A 20,810-nucleotide genomic window follows, 5' to 3' on the forward strand; every position below is an offset into this window, starting at 1 on the left:
GAGCCAAACTGTTTCCATTGTCCTGTTTTTTACCACGTGTGCTTATGCTTCCCGAATCTAGTGGAGATGTGCAGGGAACCCCAAAAAAGCCCCTGGGAGGCTGGAAATGGGAAAGGCATGGTGTCATAAAAAAAAAATAGTATGCAGACTTGTGGTGCACCCTATCTCAGACAAACTGTATTGTTCTGACTGTTCTAAATACAGAGCGCTAGGGAATAACTATTTAACAAATGGCTGTTCATCATTCACAACTTTAGTGCGAACTTGTAACTAGCTCAGAGATGTCAACTCCATTGGCAATGGCTTAACCTACTGTGTCCAAATTACCAGATAGAGGTCATAATTTGTGCAAGAAATTATCAATTGCAATTCCAATCAGTTGCTCTTGAAAAATGCATTACTCTAAGGAACTCTGGGTAGCCTCCCATTTACTATGACTTAAGTTGATATCTCCAGTTTGCTGAAAGATGCTTAGTAGGGCTCCCTGAAAGCGTGTGCTAGTACGTCAGGAAGAAAATGAAAATACTTCACCTCCAAACCTTCCGCCTTATACACAACATGGCCATATGATCAGGATCCTCCAGAGAAGGAGGTAGGGATCCAGCATACTTCCTTTATCCGATATGCTCTGTATTTATTAAGATGTTTTATGAAGTGTTGTGTGCAACCTTTCAGTTACTACAGGGTGATGAAAGTGGTAATGAAAATTATAGTTCGAAAGAGAATTTTGTTGAAAGTTGGAGTTTGATTCGGTATGTAATTAACCTTGCCTGGTGCTTCTTAGTCCCAATTTATCTTCCTGTGCAGTTCAAATGGAACAAGTGTAAATAGATTCATTTTCAGAAATCTCCTGGACTTCTTGTTTTGCAGTTGGAATCCTTTTCTGGATTCACATGCTGTGCATAATTCCGCCATCTAGTATTTGGGTACAAAATTGTGGTTGGGGAGGGGGGGGGGTGTTATGGTTCAGACATCCAGATCCTCAAATGGGACATTGAGAGGAGGCGTACTGCGAAGAAGACTGCAAAGGACGCAGAGAAAACAAGGTAAAAAAAACCTTCAACCGTTGGAAACCAAGGTCCCCGAAAAGGAGCAAAAGTCAGCCCAAGCGTCTTAAGAAAATGAAAACAGAGGGTCAGCCACGACAGAAAGAGACCCACGGATCCCACCCCGGGGATATCGACTAGGGAAGATCGTCGAAATTGACAAAGGCAGGTGGCGAATATGAGGCTGCAAAGTGTAAACTATACCCTCGGAGACAGAATCCTGCAAACCCAAGAAGAGGATCTCCCTGGCCTCATGTGCCAAAAGGGCCCTCGAGGGTGAGAAAGGAAAGACGCCTGGACGCAGACATGACAGCACTCCTGCAACGAAAGGAGTTCGAGGCGCTGAATGAATTCATAAGTCCAGTGAAACCCTCTGTGGCCGCAGATGCCCAAGAAGAGGAGCATACCCTCGAAGTTCCTACAACCCCCGAACCGCACGAAGAGGACATCAAAGAGGAACTCATCCCTCAAGAAGAGGAAGCCTCTAACTTTCGAGGAAGAATGGAACAACCTCGACACACAAAGCCCAGAAGAGGTATTTAGATCCCTCAAAGGCTTCGCCACCTGACGAAATAGGCTTCTACAACTTCCTCATCAAGTGAGCAGTTGATACCTTTGGGATCCCCTTAGAGGAGGAGAAATAGACTCTTGCTTCCTTCTAGAAACGTTAACTCCATCCAACAAGGGAACACATACCTCCCAATGCTACCAAGCATTCTGGACAAGGGCAAGGAGGCTTTCAAGGAGCCTGCCTCAGCAAATGGGGTAACTTCAAGGTTTGAGAAAAAAACACAAACCCTCATCAAATGACCCATAATACGTTCAGGGGAACACAGTGACAGTCTCTATCATGGTCACCACAGCAAGGAGGAGCTAGGCTCACTCCTCCACTGGCCCACCTCCAGAGAGAAAGTCAAAGAATGGATATGGTGGGGAGAAATAGGCTGCAACGCAATGGCGCATTGCAAACACTAATGCCCTGATCAACAGGTAAGACCACCAACTATGGGACGACATAGAAGAACTGATGTACAAGCTCCCAGAAGAGGATAAGAAAAGAGCAAAATCCATCCTAGAGGATGGAAGAAACATAGCATACGCCTGCCTGAATCTGATCTAGACTCAGCCAGCAGCCAAATGTGCACAGGCACAATGTAACGTTAAGAAGGCATGCCTGGCTTCGAATTTCAGGCTTCAAGCAAGAAGTCTGAACCTCAATAATTAACAAGCCCTGCACAGGAGACGCCCTGTTTAGAAGTAAGGGAAATTAATCCCTTCAACAAATAAAAGAGGACAATGAGACTTCCAGGACTAAGGGATCCCTGCAACAGAGGGACACCTTCAAGAGAGGAGGGTTTAACCTCAGAAAACTCAGAGAGGAATCTTAACAGGTCAACGGCAGCAACATCAAACACAGGAAAGCGGACAGCAGTCAGACCGGCAGTCCGGCTACCAAACATGGCAGCAGCAACCAAAGCAGTCCTTTTGTGGCAGAGTAAAAGCCAGGGGACAACCCTCGAGAGGGAGAGGAGCAAACTCAGTGACTTGCCCACAACAGAAGACCCCCACACAACACCAGTGAGAGGCAGAATAGCGCATCATCTACTTACATGGAAAAACATCACCACAGACAATTTTATTTTAAACGTGGTACGCCACGGCTATTGTATAGAACAAACAAACCCCCACCAAGAAAGAAGAGGTTCCAAGTAACAGAACTCTTACGATTAAGACAGGAAATAACAGAACTCCTACAAAAACAAACAATAGAGAGGATACCAAGGAGGGAACACAACAAAGGAATCTACTCGCCTTACTTTTTGGTACCAAAGCAAGATCTCACTCTAAGACTTATCTTAGACCTTCGATTCATAAACAAACTCATTCGCATGCAGCATTTCAAAATTTCAATACTACAGGAAGTAATCACACAGCTACAGAAAAGGGGTTTCACGGCAACAATAGACTGGCCTCGGGGTCAGTCCTTTCGCGGGGGGGCGAATGGATGAGGGCAAACAAGAAGAGGGGGCCTACAACCCACCTCAAAGTGACTCAGTCATGCAAAGCGTGCCCACCCACATGACCCCTCCAAGGGTGGAGCCCAACAAGGCCAATAAGAGGGGGGTTACACGGACCAAACCTAGACTACCATGTAACACCAGTAGGAGGCAGGCTAAGACACTACTTCCAGGAGTGGAAGAAGATAACTACAGACAAATGGATACTCAACATCATACAGTTCGGATACTTCATAGAACTGGAAAAGAAACCACCAAACAGAAAACCAAAAAGGAAGGTGCATTCAGGAAAAGAACTAGCGCTACTCCTAGAGGAATCACAAGAACTCCTCCGAAAGGAGGCCATCGACCAGTTCCATTTAGAGAAAGGAACAAGGGAGTGTACTCAAACTAGTTCCTAGTTCCAAAAGTGGACGAAACGCTAAGACCTATCCTGGATCTAAGGTTCCTAAACCAATACATAAAGACACAAGTTCAAAATGACATCCCTGCAAGAGGTCATTCCTCCGATAAGGGACGGAGACTTCATATCCATCTTAGACCTCAAAGATGCCTACCTGCACATTCCCATGAACAGGCAGCACAAGCATCTACTAAGATTTACCATCAACAAAGAACACTACCAGTTCACAGCCCTAGCCTTCGGACTAAAGTCCGCACCAAGGGTGTTCACCAAATGTCTAGCAGCAGTGGTAGCGTACCTGCGCAGGTAAGGGATTCATGTATACCCTTACTTCGACGACTGGCTAATAAAAGCAAGTTTATACAAGACATGCAAGGAACACGCACAGCGGATCAGAGACACTGACCGATTTGGGATTCTCCATACACTGGGTAAAGTCCTCAATGAAACCATAGCAAGTGAAGATCTTCCTTGGGGCACAGAACAACACCATACAGCGCAAGGTGTTCCCCAGCGACAAGAGAACACTGGCGCCTTCTGAAGGAGACACGCCGCTACCAGAAGGGGCGAGCTGACAGTGAGGACAGCGAGCAAGATCATGGGGATGATGGCGTCCTGCATACACCTGGTCCCCAATATACGGCTCCACATGAGACCATTCCAGGAGTTGGCTGCAACAACAATGGTCACAAGCTACAGTAAGTTGGGAAGATCTAGTGGTTGTAACGCACGCAGTGCAGGAGGAGATTACATGGTGGAACAGGGAGAACACCACCAACCCCAACGGTGACCACCACCACAGACGCATCCCAGAGGGGATGGGAGCCACACATGAACAAACTCAAAGTGAGGGGTCTGTGGACTCCAGCTGATGCAGTCAGACATATCAACTACCTGGAACTGAAGACAGTGTTCCTCGCCCTGAAGGCAGTCCAAAAACAACTGTACAACCAGAGAGTGTTGATACAAACAGACAACACGACAACGATGTTCTACATCAACCAACTGGGAGGAACACAATCAGTCGCACTATCCAACCTAGCACAGGAAATATGGAGACGGGCCATCCCTCTCAAAATAAACCTGCTAGCCATACACCTACCAGGGATGGACAATGTGGAAGCAGACTGGCTCAGCAGACAGACTTCAGAATCCCACGAGTGGTAGCTCAATACACAGGAAACGTAAAGGCTATTCAGGAGGTGGGGAACACCAACGATAGACCTATTTGCAACACACCAGAATGCAAAATGACGTTACTTCGCATCCAGGCGACCAGAGGAACGATCCCAGGGGAATGCCCTATGGATAAGCGGGTCCAAAACATTTGCCAAAGCTTTTCCCCCGATACCGCAGATAGACAGGGTACTTAACAAGTGCAGAACCAGCAACATGACACTGATCCTGATGGCACCTCAGTGGGACAGGCAGACCTGGTACTCCCAGATAATGGAAATGTCACAGGGACCACCCCACAAGTTCGGGAAAAGAAAAGACTTACTTTCTATGCAAAACAGAGAAGTACTGCACCCAGAGCCAGAGAGCCTCAGCCTAGCGGCATGGCTCCTGAAGACATAGTTTGCACGCCTAAGGTTACCTGAGAGCACCCTGCGGGTGCTATGAGAGGCAAGGAGACCTAGCACACGAAGGTGCTATGTGGCAAAATGGAAGAGGTTCACACAATGGTGCAGCAAGAAGGTACTACACAAGAAGATGACATGGGAATCAACGATGCTAAGATATCTCACACACCTGCTGAAAGCAAAACTAAGCTCATTCCCGCTAAGAGTACACCTAGCAGCGATAGTAGCCTACACTAGAGGAAAGACAGGAAAGAGCTTCCTTACATCACAATAGTAAAGAGATTCCTGGAAGGGGCAAAAAGGATCGCACCACCTAAGAGGATGCCGCCACCGGCATGGAACCTTAATGTTCGAGGCATGTGGGCTGCTGAATTCATATCTATAGCATAGATCGCCGCCTAGTGTTGGGTCCGGATGATTGCACATTGTTGTCCTGGAAGAGTCTTCGAAGTATCACGAGATAGGTGTCTCCTCCCCTGGACTACAGTGCGCATGGACATCGACTCCATCCCCAGATTGTTTTTTTCCGCCATTGGGTTCGGATGCATATTTCATCACTCAAGTTCGGATTCGATAGAAACTTTTCTTTTCGGCCCAAAGGCCCTTCCTATATCTTCTGTATTGTATTGCGTTCGGTGCCCAGCTCTGTTCCGGCTCAGTTCCCGAGTCGGACATCCTGAGGAGTCGCGTGGCTCTTCGGTGCTCGAGGCCCGGTCAACGCAACAGGCCTTATTCGACGACACATCATGGAGCGGAGCCCGTTCAAGAGGTGCCCCGTGTGCAACTCGAAGTATCCCCATATCGACATCCACCCGGTGTGCAACAAGTGCCTGTCGCCGGATCACGATGAAGCCAACTGTATGGCTTGTTTTCGTTTTCGATCCAAGAAGACTATTCGACTTCGGCGCGTGGCGCGCCAGGAGGCCCAGCAGACGGCACCTGACCCGGTGAACATTTTCGATACTGAGGGAGAAGAGGCAGACGAGCAGGAAGATCAAGAGCCGATTTCAAATCCAGCGGCAGAGATCGACTCCAACTACGACGCAGATGTCGAAATGCTCGATACAGAATAAGTCGTCGACTAGGTAGGAGACGACAATGAGGCCTATGGGGCCACGGAAGATAGCTCAGGCGAAGAGCAATGCCCCGTTCGAACAATAACTAAGGCTCAGGTCGAGGGATCGCCACATGGCCTTACCCAAGATCATGCACCTAGATCCACGGTCTCGCCTCCGGGCCCGGCTACGGACACTTCTACGGCGCCGCCATTAGTCGAATCGAAACCGAAAGAGAAAGCTTCGGTCTCGACAGACACTTCTACGGAGCCGCAATTGGTCCAATCGAAACCGAAAGTGAAAGCTTCGGTCTCGACACAACCGAAAGTGATAGAGGCGCCGTCGACACAGAAAGCGCCTGCCCCCTTGGTCGGCTCCACGTCTTCGGACCTGTCGGTGCTGACGAAGCCTAAGAAAGTTGTCGACTCGGTGAAGTCGCTCAAGGGCGTCGAGCCAAAGACTGGGGCACCAAAAGCGCTTGCCAAGGCCGCCGACCCGAAGCCGTCGGCGCCAAAGGCCGTCGACACAGTTAAAGGACTCGGAGCTCCAAAGGCTGTCGATCCTGCATGTCGGCCCGACAAGGCCAAAACTACTGCTTCCCTCGACTCCACACATGGTAGTGGCTCGAGAGCACCTGTTGAGTCGACGAAACCGTCCGCATCCTTCACGAAGCAAGTGTCGGACTCGTTGCAGCGCATTAAGGACAAGGCTTCCGCGGTCGATCCGAAGGATGCTTCCACCCCGAAGCCAGCCGCCAAACTGCAAAAGTCGACGGCGCCGATTCAATTCACGCTGCCGCCGAAAGTGGCGCCCGAGGCGTTCGCGCCAAAGTTCGTCGAGGCGTCCATGCCGGTGTCCACCGGGCCGAAGCCTACCCCTGCAGTTGTAGGCACAAAGCATCGACAACCCCTACTCGAGGAGCAGTCGGACATTTTATCGACGCCAACACCGGGAAACTTTCCATTTACAAGCGAAAGATCACACCAGCACAGCCTATGGAGTCCTATACAATTCCTTTGAAGAAGAAAAAGGATTCCACAGATTCCCCAGTTCTTGTTGAACTGATTAATCCACGTGCTCAGGACACTGCTCCAATCTCGTCCACTTACTCTGATGTGGAGGCTGGGGAAGGTGACTGAGGAATACAACTACCCTGCCGACACTGATCCTGAAGATCAGCATGACACATGGGCAGATGCTGCAGACCCAGGGGATCCACAAACTGCCCCAGACACTCAAGTGTGTGCTGTCAAAACCTCCCCTACTGAAGATTCTGCGGCATTTAATGCGCTTATTGAGAGGGCAGCCAAGAATCATGACGTCCAGCTCCATGCTGACCCTATTGAATTGGACTTTGACACCTTTTCCACCTCTGAAAAAAACGTAAAAACTCTGCCTATGTTGAAGGGTGTCTTAAAACATGCTGCAGACATTTTTAAAGAACCCACACGTGCCAGGGTTCTGAACCCCAGAATTGAAAAAAAGTACAAGCCGGCGCCTGGCGACCCTACCTACATCAAGTGCCAGTTGCCGTTGGACTCTCTGGTTGTTTCTAATGCCCGGAAGAGGGCAAATTCACAGACTACTGGTGATGCTCCTCCCCCTGACAAGGAATCTAAGGTGCTAGAAGCATCGGGCAAGAGGGTGGTGGCCCAAGCAGCCAATATCTGGCGCATTTCTAACACGCAGGCACTCTTGGCTAGATATGACAGGGCACATTATGATACACTTGAAACCCTGTTGCAACACTTGCCAGATGAATATAAGGAGGCAGCGGAGATGCTCATTCAAGAAGGGAAACTCATCTCAAATGCTTCTATTAAATGTGCACTGGAAGCAGCAGACACCGCGGCCAGGGCCATTAACACAAGTGTGATGTTGCGGCATCAAGCCTGGCTCAGAATCTCCGGGTTCAAGCCGGAGATACAAACCACCATCCTAAATCAGCCAGTAAACCCTGATCACTTATTTGGACCTGAGGTGGACACCACTCTGGAAAAGATCAAAAAAGACACCAAGACTGCAAAGTCTATGGAGACTCTCCAGTCCCAGCAGTTCAGGGGTAGTACTTTTCGTCGCTCAAGCAATAGAGGTGTTTCCAGAGGCCAGATGTCCCAGCAAACGCAGTACACAAAAAGTGGTGCACAAACCTCATACAACAAACAAAGTAGAGGTGGCTATCGCGGAAACAGCTCCAAGGGCAGAGGTCGTGGAAACAACAACTCCCGAGCCTCCGCAGCCAACAAACAGTGACGCCTTGTCACTGCCCCCCGACCATACAACACCGGTCGGGGGGAAACTCCAACAGTTCCTGCCAGTCTGGAAATCCATCACCACAGACAGGTGGGTCAGAAAGCTTATCCAGTACGGTTATTGTCTGGAGTTAATATCCACTCCACCCAACATACCTCAAAACACCGTCCTATGTCCACAGAGCATTTGCACTTATTGCAGCAAAAGGTACTAGTCATGCTGCAAAAAGGGGCAATCGAGCTTGTACCAGTGGAACAAAGGCACGGGAGTGTACTCCCTGTACTTCTTAATCCCGAAAAAAGACTGGTCCCTCCGACCCATACTGGACCTCAGGCCCCTAAACCAATACATTCTCTCGGAACACTTTCATATGCTCACGCTTCAGCAGGTTCTTCCGTTGCTCAATCAAGGGGACTTCCTCGCAACATTTGATCTAAAAGATGCATATTTTCACATTCCACTACATCCGTCACACAGAAAATACCTCGGATTCACCATTCAGAATCCGCATTACCAATTCAAAGTCCTCCCTTTCGGAGTGACCACAGCGCCCAGGGTGTTCACGAAGTGCCTGGCAACAGTGGCTGCGCACCTCAGGAAACAAAACGTTCACCCTTACCTGGACGACTGGCTTGTCCAAGCAGTCGGCCCAGCAGTGTGCTGCCAACATGTCCCACACCATTCACCTTCTTCACGATCTGGGATTCTCACTAAATTATCCAAAGTCACACCTTCAGCCAGCCCATGTGCGGCAGTATCTGGGCGCGACCATAGATACTCTGGCGGCCACAGCGCAGCCAAATTCTGTGAGGATCAACAGCATTCAATTGCTAATCCAGAAATTCAGACCGCAACACTCGCTTCCGGCACGAGTGTTCATGCAGTTGATAGGCATGATGGCCTCCTGCATCTTCATAGTCCCGCACGCGAGACTACATATGCGTCCGCTCCAAGAGTGCTTAGCACGTCAGTGGAATCAGGCTCACGGACAGTTAAAAGACCTAGTGTTGGTGACCGGTCTTGCATACAACTCTCTGCATTGGTGGAATCCACACAACCTTTGCAAGGGCTGACCGTTCCAGGAGCCTGTCCCACAAATTATCCTGACAACGGACGCTTCTCTCCAGGGTTGGGGAGCTCATGTGCTCCACTACACAGTGCAGGGGCTATGGACAACGCAGCAAAGGAAGATGCACATCAACCACCTAGAGCTGATGGCAATCTTCATAGCAATGAAGGCTTTCAAAGTGCATCTGTGCAACAAAGTCGTGTTGATCCGGACGGACAACATGACAGCCATGTACTACATTCAGAAGCAAGGAGGTACACACTCTCCACAGTTGTCTCATCTAGCTCAGACCATGTGGAAGTGGGCCATTCAGAGGAACATCTTCCTCATGGCGGAACACCTCCCAGGCAAAGACAATCAGATGGCGGATCTGCTCAGCAGGTACAGCCACCAAATGCACGAGTGGGAGATACATCCATCAGTACTCCACCCGTACTTCCAGCAGTGGGGTCATCCAGAGATAGACCTGTTCGCCACAAGGGAAAACGCCAAATGCCAAAGCTTTGCCCCCAGGTTCCCGCACCCACAGTCGCAGGGCAATGCGATATGGATGAACTGGTCAGGCAAATTTGCGTACGCTTTTCCCCCAGCACCTCTAATACTGCTGGTGGCACGAAAGCTAAAGCAACATTCGATGATGCTCATCCTGGTTGCTCCAACGTTGGCCCGCCAACCATGGTACACCACGTTTCTAGACCTTTCCGTGGTACCGCATCAAAGGCTGCGCCTCACACCCAGACTTTTGACGCAGAGCCATGGCGACATTCAGCACCCAGATCCGCAACAGCTCAATCTGGCTCCTGAAGTCTTAGAGTTTGGCTACCTCAACTTGCCTCCTGACTGCATGGATGTCATACGGGAAGCAAGAAAGCCCACCACCAGAGCATGCTACGCAGCAAAATGGAAGCGGTTTGTCATTTATTGCGTAGACCACAACATTGACCCGCTTGACGCGTCCACGCACGACATCATTTGTTATCTCTTACATCTTTACAAACGCAATCTAGCCTATGCTTCCATTCGGATACATTTATCCGCCATAGCGGCTTTTATCCAAAACAGGCAGCATCTCTCCCTTTTCAGAGTGCCTGCCATTAAAGCTTTTCTTGAGGGGCTCAAACGAGTCATTCCTCCCAGGACACCACCTGCTCCTGAATGGTATCTTAATGTGGTCCTCACCCGACTGATGGGTCCACCTTTTGAGCCTCTGCATTCTTGCGAAATTCAGTTCTTAACATGGAAAGTGGCTTTCCTGATAGCCATTACGTCACTGTGGCGTTAGTGAGCTCCAGACGCTCACTGTACAGGATTCAAACAATTAGAGCCTCACCTAAATGCAACTGCATCCGTATAAAAGACCAACAAGATAGGAATACTTATTATTAATACTCCCCGGAATATGTCCAATAACATAAGTCCTTAGGTCTGGATGCGTTCTTCACCAATATAAAATCACACAGGACCACATACAATTCACCCAGGAAAAAGTGTGAAGAATAGAGAGTGTACCTCACGGTAGAACAACCCGAGGGGGTTCCCGGTAAACAATTGCCGGTGTACCCACTTCTCATCATTGGCCACTCTCTCTATGTGAAAAGACAAACGTGCACTAAAAAGGAAAGTAGTGCGGACATGAGAATAGTGATGGAAAACACATATAGTGACAAACGTATCAACACTGACACCCACTTGTAGTGTGCAGAAACATATAAATAGACCCCTAACCAACCACAAAAAGGTAAATTGTGTGGCAGGGCTTTGCTTGCTTTACCGTTTTATTCTGACGCAGCAAACCCCACTAGTTAAAAAATGGTTACTTGTATACCATCATGATTTATGTCCTCAAGCCGACATGTTTCATCGCTCCTAGTTTTAGCGATTTCATCAGGGCATAAGAGGGGTTGTCTATTCTCAGTCTTCTCAGAAAAGTGTGGACCTTGAGTATGCTATGTCAGCATGTACCAGCACAACTCATTAGGACACCGTGCCAAATATTCACGTGTCCAAAAAGTGACCAGGGATAGTCGCAGCCACTGTTGCCGAGTCCCTCCGGCGCTTCCGACGGTTTGGAGGACCTTGGTCACTTTTTGGACACGTGAATATTTGGCACGGTGTCCTAATGAGTGGTGCTGGTACGTGCTGACATAGCGCACTCAAGGTCCACACTATTCTGAAAAGACTGAGAAAAGACAACCCCTCTTATGCCCTGATGAAATCGCTAAAACTAGGAGCGATGAAACATGTCGGCTTGAGGACATAAATCATGATGGTGACATAAATCATGATGGTATACAAGTAACCATTTTTTAACTAGTGGGGTTTGCTGCGTCAGAATAAAACGGTAAAGCAAGCAAAGCCCTGCCACACAATTTACCTCTTTGTGGTTGGTTAGGGGTCTATTTATATGTTTCTGTACACTACAAGTGGGTGTCAGTGTTGATACGTTTGTCACTATATGTGTTTTCCATCACTATTCTCACGTCCGCACTACTTTCCTTTTTAGTGCACGTTTGTCTTTTCACATAAAGAGAGTGGCCAATGATGAGAAGTGGGTACACCGGCAATTGTTTACCGGGAACCCCCTCGGGTTGTTCTACCGTGAGGTACACTCTCTATTCTTCACACTTTTTCCTGGGTGAATTGTATGTGGTCCTGTGTGATTTTATATTGGTGAAGAACGCATCCAGACCTAAGGACTTATGTTATTGGACATATTCCGGGGAGTATTAATAATAAGTATTCCTATCTTGTTGGTCTTTTATACGGATGCAGTTGCATTTAGGTGAGGCTCTAATTGTTTGAATACTGTGTGAGTGGGGGGCTGCCTCTCCTATTCCCCTCCCCCTCCACCCCTTGAGATTGTGCTCACTGTACAGGAGCCATTCATACAAGTTCACTCCAACCGGGTGGTGCTGCGCACTAACCCTAAATTTCTTCCAAAGGTGGTTTCACAGTTCCATGTCAATCAAACTATTGAACTGCCTGTGTTCTTCCAAAATCCTGAGACAGTGGCAGAAAGAATGCTCCACACTCTTGACGTCAAAAGGGCTTTGATGTACTACATTGATAGGACCAAAGATTTTAGGAAGACCAAACAACTCTTTGTTGCCTTTTCCGCACAACACAAGGGCAACCCCATTTCCAAGTCGGGTATAGCCAGGTGGATCATTAAGTGTATTCAAATTTGCTATCAAAAGGCTAAGCGCACTTTAACGATCCCCCCCAAGAGCCCACTCCACCCGCAAGTTGGGGGCCTCCATGGCTTTCCTTGGAAATATCCCTTTAGAAGACATTTGTAGAGCAGCCACGTGGTCTACCCCACACACATTTACCAAACACTACTGTGTAGATGTGCACTCCAAGCAGCTATAGGGCAGGCTGTTCTAAAAACACTTTTTCAAACGTCTGCAGCTGGCGCAGGCGGCCGCCGCTAATGGAGGGACTGCTATATATTCTATGCTATAGATATGAATTCAGCAGCCCACATGCCTCAAACTGAATATGCTACTTACCAGTATGCATCTGTTCTTGGCATGTAGGGCTGCTGACATTCATATCGCCCATCCTCCTCCCCGGCGCCTGTAGCGTCTGCAGATTTTACACTTACTCTTAGCATGGACATCGCTCACACTGTTACACTCCATCTTCGCCACAATGGCTAAAAACAATCTGGGGATGGAGTCGATGCCCATGCGCACTGTAGTCCAGGGGAGGAGCCACCTATCTCGTGATACTTCGAAGACTTCCAGGACAACAATGTGCAATCATCCGGACCCAACACTAGGCGGCGATCTATGCTATAGATATGAATGTCAGCAGCCCTACATGCCAAGAACAGATGCATACTGGTAAGTAGCATATTCATTAGTCCTAACAGAGCTCATGAAAGCGCCCTTTGAACCCATTCATGAGGCCTCCCTACAAATGCTGACAATTAAAACAGCCTTTCTGGTGGTGGCAATCACCTCGCTGCGCAGGATAAGCGAACTACAAGCGCTTACACTGCAAGAACCCTACATTCAAATACACAATGATAGGGTGGTAATGAGAACTGACCCACACTTTATGCCAAAGGTGTTGTCAAGGTTTCACAAGAACCAAACAATACAGATACCAAGTTTCTTTCAGAAACCATCCAAAAGCGCAGAGGGCACTGCACACTCTGGACGCTAAAAGAGCAGTGATGCATTACATGGAAAGAACTAAGGAGCACAGAAAAACAAAGCAGTTTTTTGTGTCCTTTGCAAGCAGTTTCCTGGGTAGACCAGTAACAAAGGGAACCATTGCACGATGGATCGCACAAATTATACAATTCTGCCACAAACAGCCAGGCCAAGAAATAGCAGAAGGGGCAAAAGCCCACTCTACCAGGAAGACTGGAGCAACAATAGCCTTCCTGGCTAACACACCCATTCAAGACATATGCCTGGCGGCAACATGGGCTTCGCTGCACTCGTTCACTAAGCACTACTGTGTGAATATACAAATGAACAAGGAAGCACAAGTAGGACAGAATGTGCTTCAACATATATTCAACAACGAACGTTCATCTTCCACCCAGCGGCCACAAACATAAACCGCTACAAAGTCTACGCACAGCATAGTGAACCCAGAAAGATTCACGCTGCAGAACGAATAGTTTTGCAGCGTGAATCTTTCTGGATTCACTATGCTGTGCATATTCCGCAATCTGGTGGTTGGGTCTGGAATCGTAGTCTATTTTTTTTTCTCCTTTTTTTTTTTTTTCTTTTCCGTAGCCCAGGTGGGCGTCGACGTCCCACCATTTGGTGTACCTTCGGTGACCTCGGCATGCTTCCGGCAGAAGCTCCCACCCTTGGGCGCCATCTTCAGATTCTTTTTTCCGCCGTTGGGTCTGGATCGTCGCATGAAGCTCCAGAAGTTTTGGAGGAGAAAAGGAGGAAATACAACAACTCTTTGACGGTAAAGACCTGAGAAGACCATCAGAGAGGAGACGACGAAGAAAGGGAAGAACTTCGAGATCTTCGACGTCGTTGGAGGAATGCGCACAGAGGGGGGCCACCTGAGCGCAGGGATGTACAAGACACCCTTTAAATTCTGCAAAAATTGCCACCACAAGTTCGCGCAGAAGGACCAGCACCCGGTCTGCAACCTCTGCCTGACAATCGACCACGAAAGCAGAGACTGCAACTCCTGCTCCGTCTTCAAGCTGAAGACACTCCGAGTTCGAGAGAGACAGAGGACACCTCACCACACGATGCAAGGCAAGGGCCAGGCACCGACGCGTTACGAACTGGGCCTCTTCGACGACGAGGACAACATCGCCGAGGGTCCAGATGACTTCACGGTCGCAGAGACTGATAAGAAAACGCCTGACAAAGTAGGAGAGTCTACGACCCCGAAAACACCCACAGGGCCTCGAAAGCCAGAGGCAGACTCTCGAAAGTCAGAGCCCAGAGCCTCGAAAGGAGCACTGGCGCCGAAAACTTCGATGACCGAAGCTGCATCCTCCGAAAAAGAGCCCAGCGGATCCTTCGAGAAGGACTCCCGGAGGCCGAAGACCGGCGAAAAGCAAAGGTCGTCGAAGCAAGCCCCCGAAAAAGGGTCTACGACTTCGAAAGAAAAGGAGATGGAAAAAACTTCGACGTCGATGACGCCGTCGAAGAGAGCAGCCGAAACGCTCGACGACTAGCAGGCCGCAGAGATGCAAAGAAAGAAAAGAAGGCTTGAGGTCGAGATGGAGAACATCCTTCAGAGAAAGAAAGACTTCGATGAAAAGATGAGAAGTTACAGGATCCCCTCGAAGCCAGCGACGGCCGTCGCTGAGGTGCAGGAGCATGAGGAGTTCGACGTCGAAGAGCCGCCGAAAACTCCGGAGCCATCGGAGCACGAAGAGGAAGAGGACCTCTATTACACAGAAGGGGATTATGGGGAGCAGCAGTCGAACTACGGCTCAGGATCCTCGACGGCCCAAGACCAGGAATGGCAGGACATCGATGCCGAAAACCCGGAGGAGGCTGTGGAGACATACCCCTCGAGGCCTTCGCCGCCGGATGACATTGGGGCATACAATGAGGTCGTCAGGAAGGCAGCAGCAGCTTATGGGGTTAAGCTGGAAGAGAAGCCAAAAGCAGATTTCCTGCTGGAAACATTGCTCCCCACACAGACAAGAAGCCAATTCTTGCCCATGCTCAAAAGTGTCTCAGACCAGGGGAAGGAAGCTTTCAGGGAGCCAGCTACATGCAGATCGATAACGCCGAGGACGGAGAAGAAATACAAATTCTCCTCCCAGGACCCGGCTTACATCAAGCAGATTCAATAATCGCTGCAACGGCCAGAACAAGGGCCAACGTCCCAACATCTGGGCCTCCACCTGACAAGGAAAGCAGGAGGATGGACCTAACGGGCAGGAAAATAGAGGAACGCCGCAACGCACTGGCGGATGGCGAACTCCAACGCCCTCCTGAACAGACATCAATACCAGCATTGGGATGAGATGGGCCAATTGCTCAAGCACCTCCCGGAGCAATACCTTGAGGGCATCGCACCTTGTGGAAGAAGGAAAAAGCATTGCTAACTCATGCCTGAAGACAGCCTTGGATGGGGCTGAAACATCCAGCAGACTGATGGCTATAGGCATCACAGAGAGAAGGCAAGCCTGGCTCAGGATCTCAGGCTTCAAAACTGAGGTCCAGAATAACATCCTGAATACACCCTTCAATGGTGAAACACTGTTCAGAGGCCCAGTTGATGAGAAGCTCACCCAACTGAAGAAGGACAACAAGACGGCAAGGTCCATGGGGGCCCTGCAATTCAGGGTGATGAGAAGGGGCACTCCTACACGGAGGCCGAATGGCAGGGGTGGAAACCAACATGGACAATCGCACCAGGCTTTCCAACGGGGGCAACAGAGTGACAGCCAAAGTCACCAGGGCCAGCAGAGGCAAAACTGGAACTATCAGAACAGGGGCCAGTCCTTTCGATCAAGAGGAAACGGACGGGGCCAGAGAAGGAGAGGCGGTGAACAACCCCCCTCTAAGTGACTGCACACGGGAAAAGGTGCTCACCCACTCGAACCCTCCGGAGGAGGAGCACGGAAAAACAAAGCGGAGAGGGCTACACGGACAAGACACAAAGGAACATGCAACACCAGTAGGAGGCAGGCTAAGATTTTTTTTCTCCAGGAGTGGAGAAAAATAACCACAGACAAGTGGATACTCAACATCATGCAGTTTGGATACTGCATAGAGTTGGAAAAGAGACCACCAAACAGAAAGCCAAAGAAAAGAGAGCACTCTGGAAGAGAGCTGCAGTTGCTCCAAGAGGAGGCTCAAGAACTCCTCAAAGAGGCCATCGAACCGGTCCCATTCAAACAACGGAACAGGGGAGTGTTCTCAAGCTACTTCCTGGTGCCAAAAGTGGACGAAAGCCTAAGACCCATCCTGGATCTACGGTTCCTAAACAAATATGTAAAGACTCAAAAATTCAAGATGACGGCCCTACAAGAGGTCATCCCACAGATAAAGGCCGGGGACTTCTTGTCCACCATAGACCTCAAAGATGCGTACCTGCACATCCCCATGAACAGGCAGCACAAGCACATGCTAAGATTCACAGTAAACAAGGATCACTACCAATTCACAACCCTGGCATTCGGTCTAAAGTCCGCACCAAGGGTGTTCACCAAATGCCTCGCAGCAGTGGCCGCACATCTGCAAAGGAAGGGGATACACGTGTACCCCTACCTCGACGACTGGCTCATAAAGGCAAGCTCTTACAGGACATGCAAGGACCATGCAGAGCAGGTCACAAGAACGCTAACAAGCCTGGGATTCTCCATACACTGGGGAAAATGCTCAAAGGAACCGGAGCAGGTGAAGATCTTCCTGGGAGCTCAAATCGACACCGTCCAATGCAGGGTGTTACCCAGCGAAAAGAGAACACTCAGCCTACTGAGGGAGAAACGTCACTACCAGAAGGGGCGAGCTCTGACAGTGAGGACAGTGAGCAAGATCTTGGGAATGATGGCGCATGCATACACCTGGTCCCCAATGTACGCCTACAAATGAGACCACTCCAAGAGTGGCTGCAACAGCAATGGTCACAAGCTACAGGAAGTTGGGAGGATCTAGTGGTTGTAACGCACAGGGTGTAGGAAGAAATAAGGTGGTGGACCAGAGAAAGGATAACAGTAGGGAAACCTCTAACACCACCGGACCCAACAGTGACCATCACCACAGACTCATCCCAGAAGGGATGGGGCGTACACATGAACAGGCTCAGAGTGAGGGGTCTGTGGAGCCCTACAGATGCAGTCAGACACATCAATTACCTGGAACTGAAAACAGTGTTGCTTGCCCTCAAGGCCTTTCAGAAACACCTGTACAACCAGAAGGTGCTGATACAGACCGACAACACCACAACGATGTTTTACATCAACAAACAGGGGGGAACTCAATCTTTCCCTCTGTCAAGCCTGGCACAGGAAATATGGAGATGGGCAATACCACTCAAAATAGACCTGCTAGCCATACACCTGCCAGGGAAGGACAATGTAGAAGCGGATTGGCTCAGCAGGCAGACTTCAGCATCCCACGAGTGGGAACTCAACATACAGGAAACAGACTATTCAGGAGGTGGGGCACTCCAACCATAGATCTGTTTGCAACACCCCGGAATGCAAAATGCCAATACTTTGCATCCAGGCAACCAGAGGCACTATCACAGGGGAATGCCCTATGGATAAGCTGGTCAAAAACATTTGCCTACACTTTTCCCCCGATACCACTGATCCCCAGGGTTCCCAACAAATGCAGGACGAGCAACATGACGCTCATCCTGGTGGCACCGGAATGGGCCAGGCAGACCTGGTACTCACAGATAATGGAGATGGCACAGGGCCCCTCCACAAGTTCTCGAAAAGAAGAGACCTGCCCTCCATGGAAAACGGAGAAGTTCTACACCCAGAGCCGGAGAGCCTCAACCTCTCAGCCTGGCTCCTGAGGACTTATAGTTCGCACATCTGAAACTACCAGAGAGCACTCTGCGGGTGCTGCGGGAGGCAAGAAGGCCCAGCACACGCAAGTGCTATGGGGAAAAATGGAAAAGATTCACTCAATGGTGCTGCAAGAAGAAGCTCCATAGAAAACTGACCAGGGAATCTACGGTGCAAAGGTACCTCACGCACCTAATAAAAGCTAAGCTCATCCTCACTGAGGGTACACCTGGCAGCGATTGTGGCATACACAAGAGGAGAAACAAGGAGAAGCTTCTTTACATCTCAAGTCGTAAAAAGGTTCCTGGAAGGAGCTAAAAGAATAGCGCGACCAAGAAGAATGCCGCCACCGGCTTGGAACCTGAACGTGGTACTGACGGAGCTCATGAAAGCACCTTTCGAACCCATCCACAAAGCATCACTGCAAATGCTGACCATGAAAGCGGCCTTTCTGATAGCAATCACCTCGCTACGAAGGGTGAGCGAACTGCAGGCACTGACACTACAGGAACCCTACATCCAGATACAGTGACAGGGTCGTGATGAGAACAGATCCGCACTTCATGCCGAAGGTGGTGTCAAGGTTCCACATAAATCAGAGTATTCAGATTCCTAGCTTCTTCCAAAACCCCACGACAAGCGCTGAGAGGGCGCTCCACACTCTAGACGCAAGAAGAGTGGTGATGCACTGCATTGAAAGGACGAAGGGACACAGGAAGACAAAACAGTTCTTCGTATCCTTCGCAAACAGTTACATGGGTAAACCAGTGACTAAAAACACCATAGCTCGATGGATCGCACAGACAATACAATTCTGCCACAAGCAAGCAGGCCAGGAGCTAACTGGAGGGGTACAGGCCCACTCAACCAGGAAGAAAGGAGCAACAATAGCCTTTCTGGCCAACACACCAATTCAAGACATATGCCTGGCGGCAACATGAGCTTCAGTGCACACGTTCACTAAGCACTATTGCGTGGATGTACAAATAAACAAAGAAGCACAAGTAGGACAAAAAGTGCTTCAACATATATTCAACAACCAACGCTCATCTTCCACCCAACCGCCACAAAAGTAACAAAAACCGCTACAAAATCTATGCACAGCATAGTGAATCCAGAAAGATTCACGCTGCAAAACGAATAGTTTCTTACCTGTCGGTGTAATTTTGCAGCTTGAAGATCTTTCTGGATTCACTAGCGAACCCACCCACCTCTGCCAGAAAGAGGAGGCAGGAGAAGGTGGTAATACAAGGACAATTTATTTATTTATTTAAGGAATTTGTATGGTGCAACAGCTACCCGGAGGTTCCCCCCTGGACCTGCACTAACTTAAGGAATAGTCAAAGAAGTTATTGATTAAACAACCAAGTCTTAATGCCTCTTCTAAATTGTACATAGTTCTTTTCAAGTCGGAGCGGAAGGGGTAGCGATTTCCACAGGACAGGAGCCAGTTGAGCGAAATGAGCGGCCACCCATCCGCACTCGTTTGAATCTAGGGACCACAAATTTAGCCTGCTTCAATGAGCGAAGATGACGAGTAGGGATGTATTGTTTGACCAGCTCACAGAGCTAGCTGGGAGCCTTTCCAGTATTGACTCTGAACATGAAGCAGGGGGCTTTGAATTTAGAGCGGTTACCAATCTGGGACGCGATATAGCAGTCTAGCTGCTGCATTTTGGATCCCTTTCAGCCGACGAGTGACCTCTTTATTGGCTCCTAAATATAAGATGTTCCCGAAGTCCAGCCTTGAGATAATAATGGCCTGGACTACTGTCTTGTGCCCCTTCTGGTAGTTGCCAAAGAATTTTCCTCAACCATTTTAAAATGGCAATGCATATTGAGGCAGTCTTAGCTGATTGTTGTTGCATGGACAAATGGTCACCAATAATGATGCCCAGGTTGCGAACAGACTGCGCTGGTTGAGGGGTAGGACCCATTTCGATTGGCCAATGTAAAGGACCCCAGAGCTCCTTCTCTTTGCCAAAGATAAGAAGCTCTGTGTTGCCGCTGTTAGGCTTCAATTTATTGGAGTGCATCCATTCCGCAATCTTTTGGAGTCCTGTAAGAAGGGGTGACACCTCAGCCTGGTCAACCGTCGATAAAAAGAAGACAAGCTGGGTGTGGTCTGTGTAGGAGAATATAGTAAGGCCGTCTTCTTCTGCTATAGTCGCCAAAGGACTTATATACATGTTAAAAAGCAGAGGACTTAAGATAGAGCCTTGAGGCACTCCATAAGGGGAGACCAGAGTGCTGGAACTATTATTCTTGGAGAAGACTTGAAAGGTTCAATTAGATAAGAAGCTCACCAGTCATTCCAGGGCGGAGCCACCAATACCCTTACATTCAAGAGTTTGGACCAGGGTCGCAAGCGAAATGGTATCAAAGGCGGCACTCAAGTCCAATAAGGAG

At 49.1% G+C, this 20,810-nt stretch overlaps 1 protein-coding gene across 4 annotated transcripts in view; it reads left to right on the plus strand.

Moving 5' to 3' along the window:
• Positions 1–20,810, plus strand: part of ADAR (adenosine deaminase RNA specific) — a 196,540-nt gene that overhangs the window by 115,257 nt on the left and 60,473 nt on the right. The window lies entirely within an intron of this gene.

The sequence above is a fragment of the Lissotriton helveticus genome, chromosome 12 (genome assembly GCF_964261635.1).
Source record: "Lissotriton helveticus chromosome 12, aLisHel1.1, whole genome shotgun sequence".
NCBI lineage: Eukaryota > Metazoa > Chordata > Amphibia > Caudata > Salamandridae > Lissotriton > Lissotriton helveticus.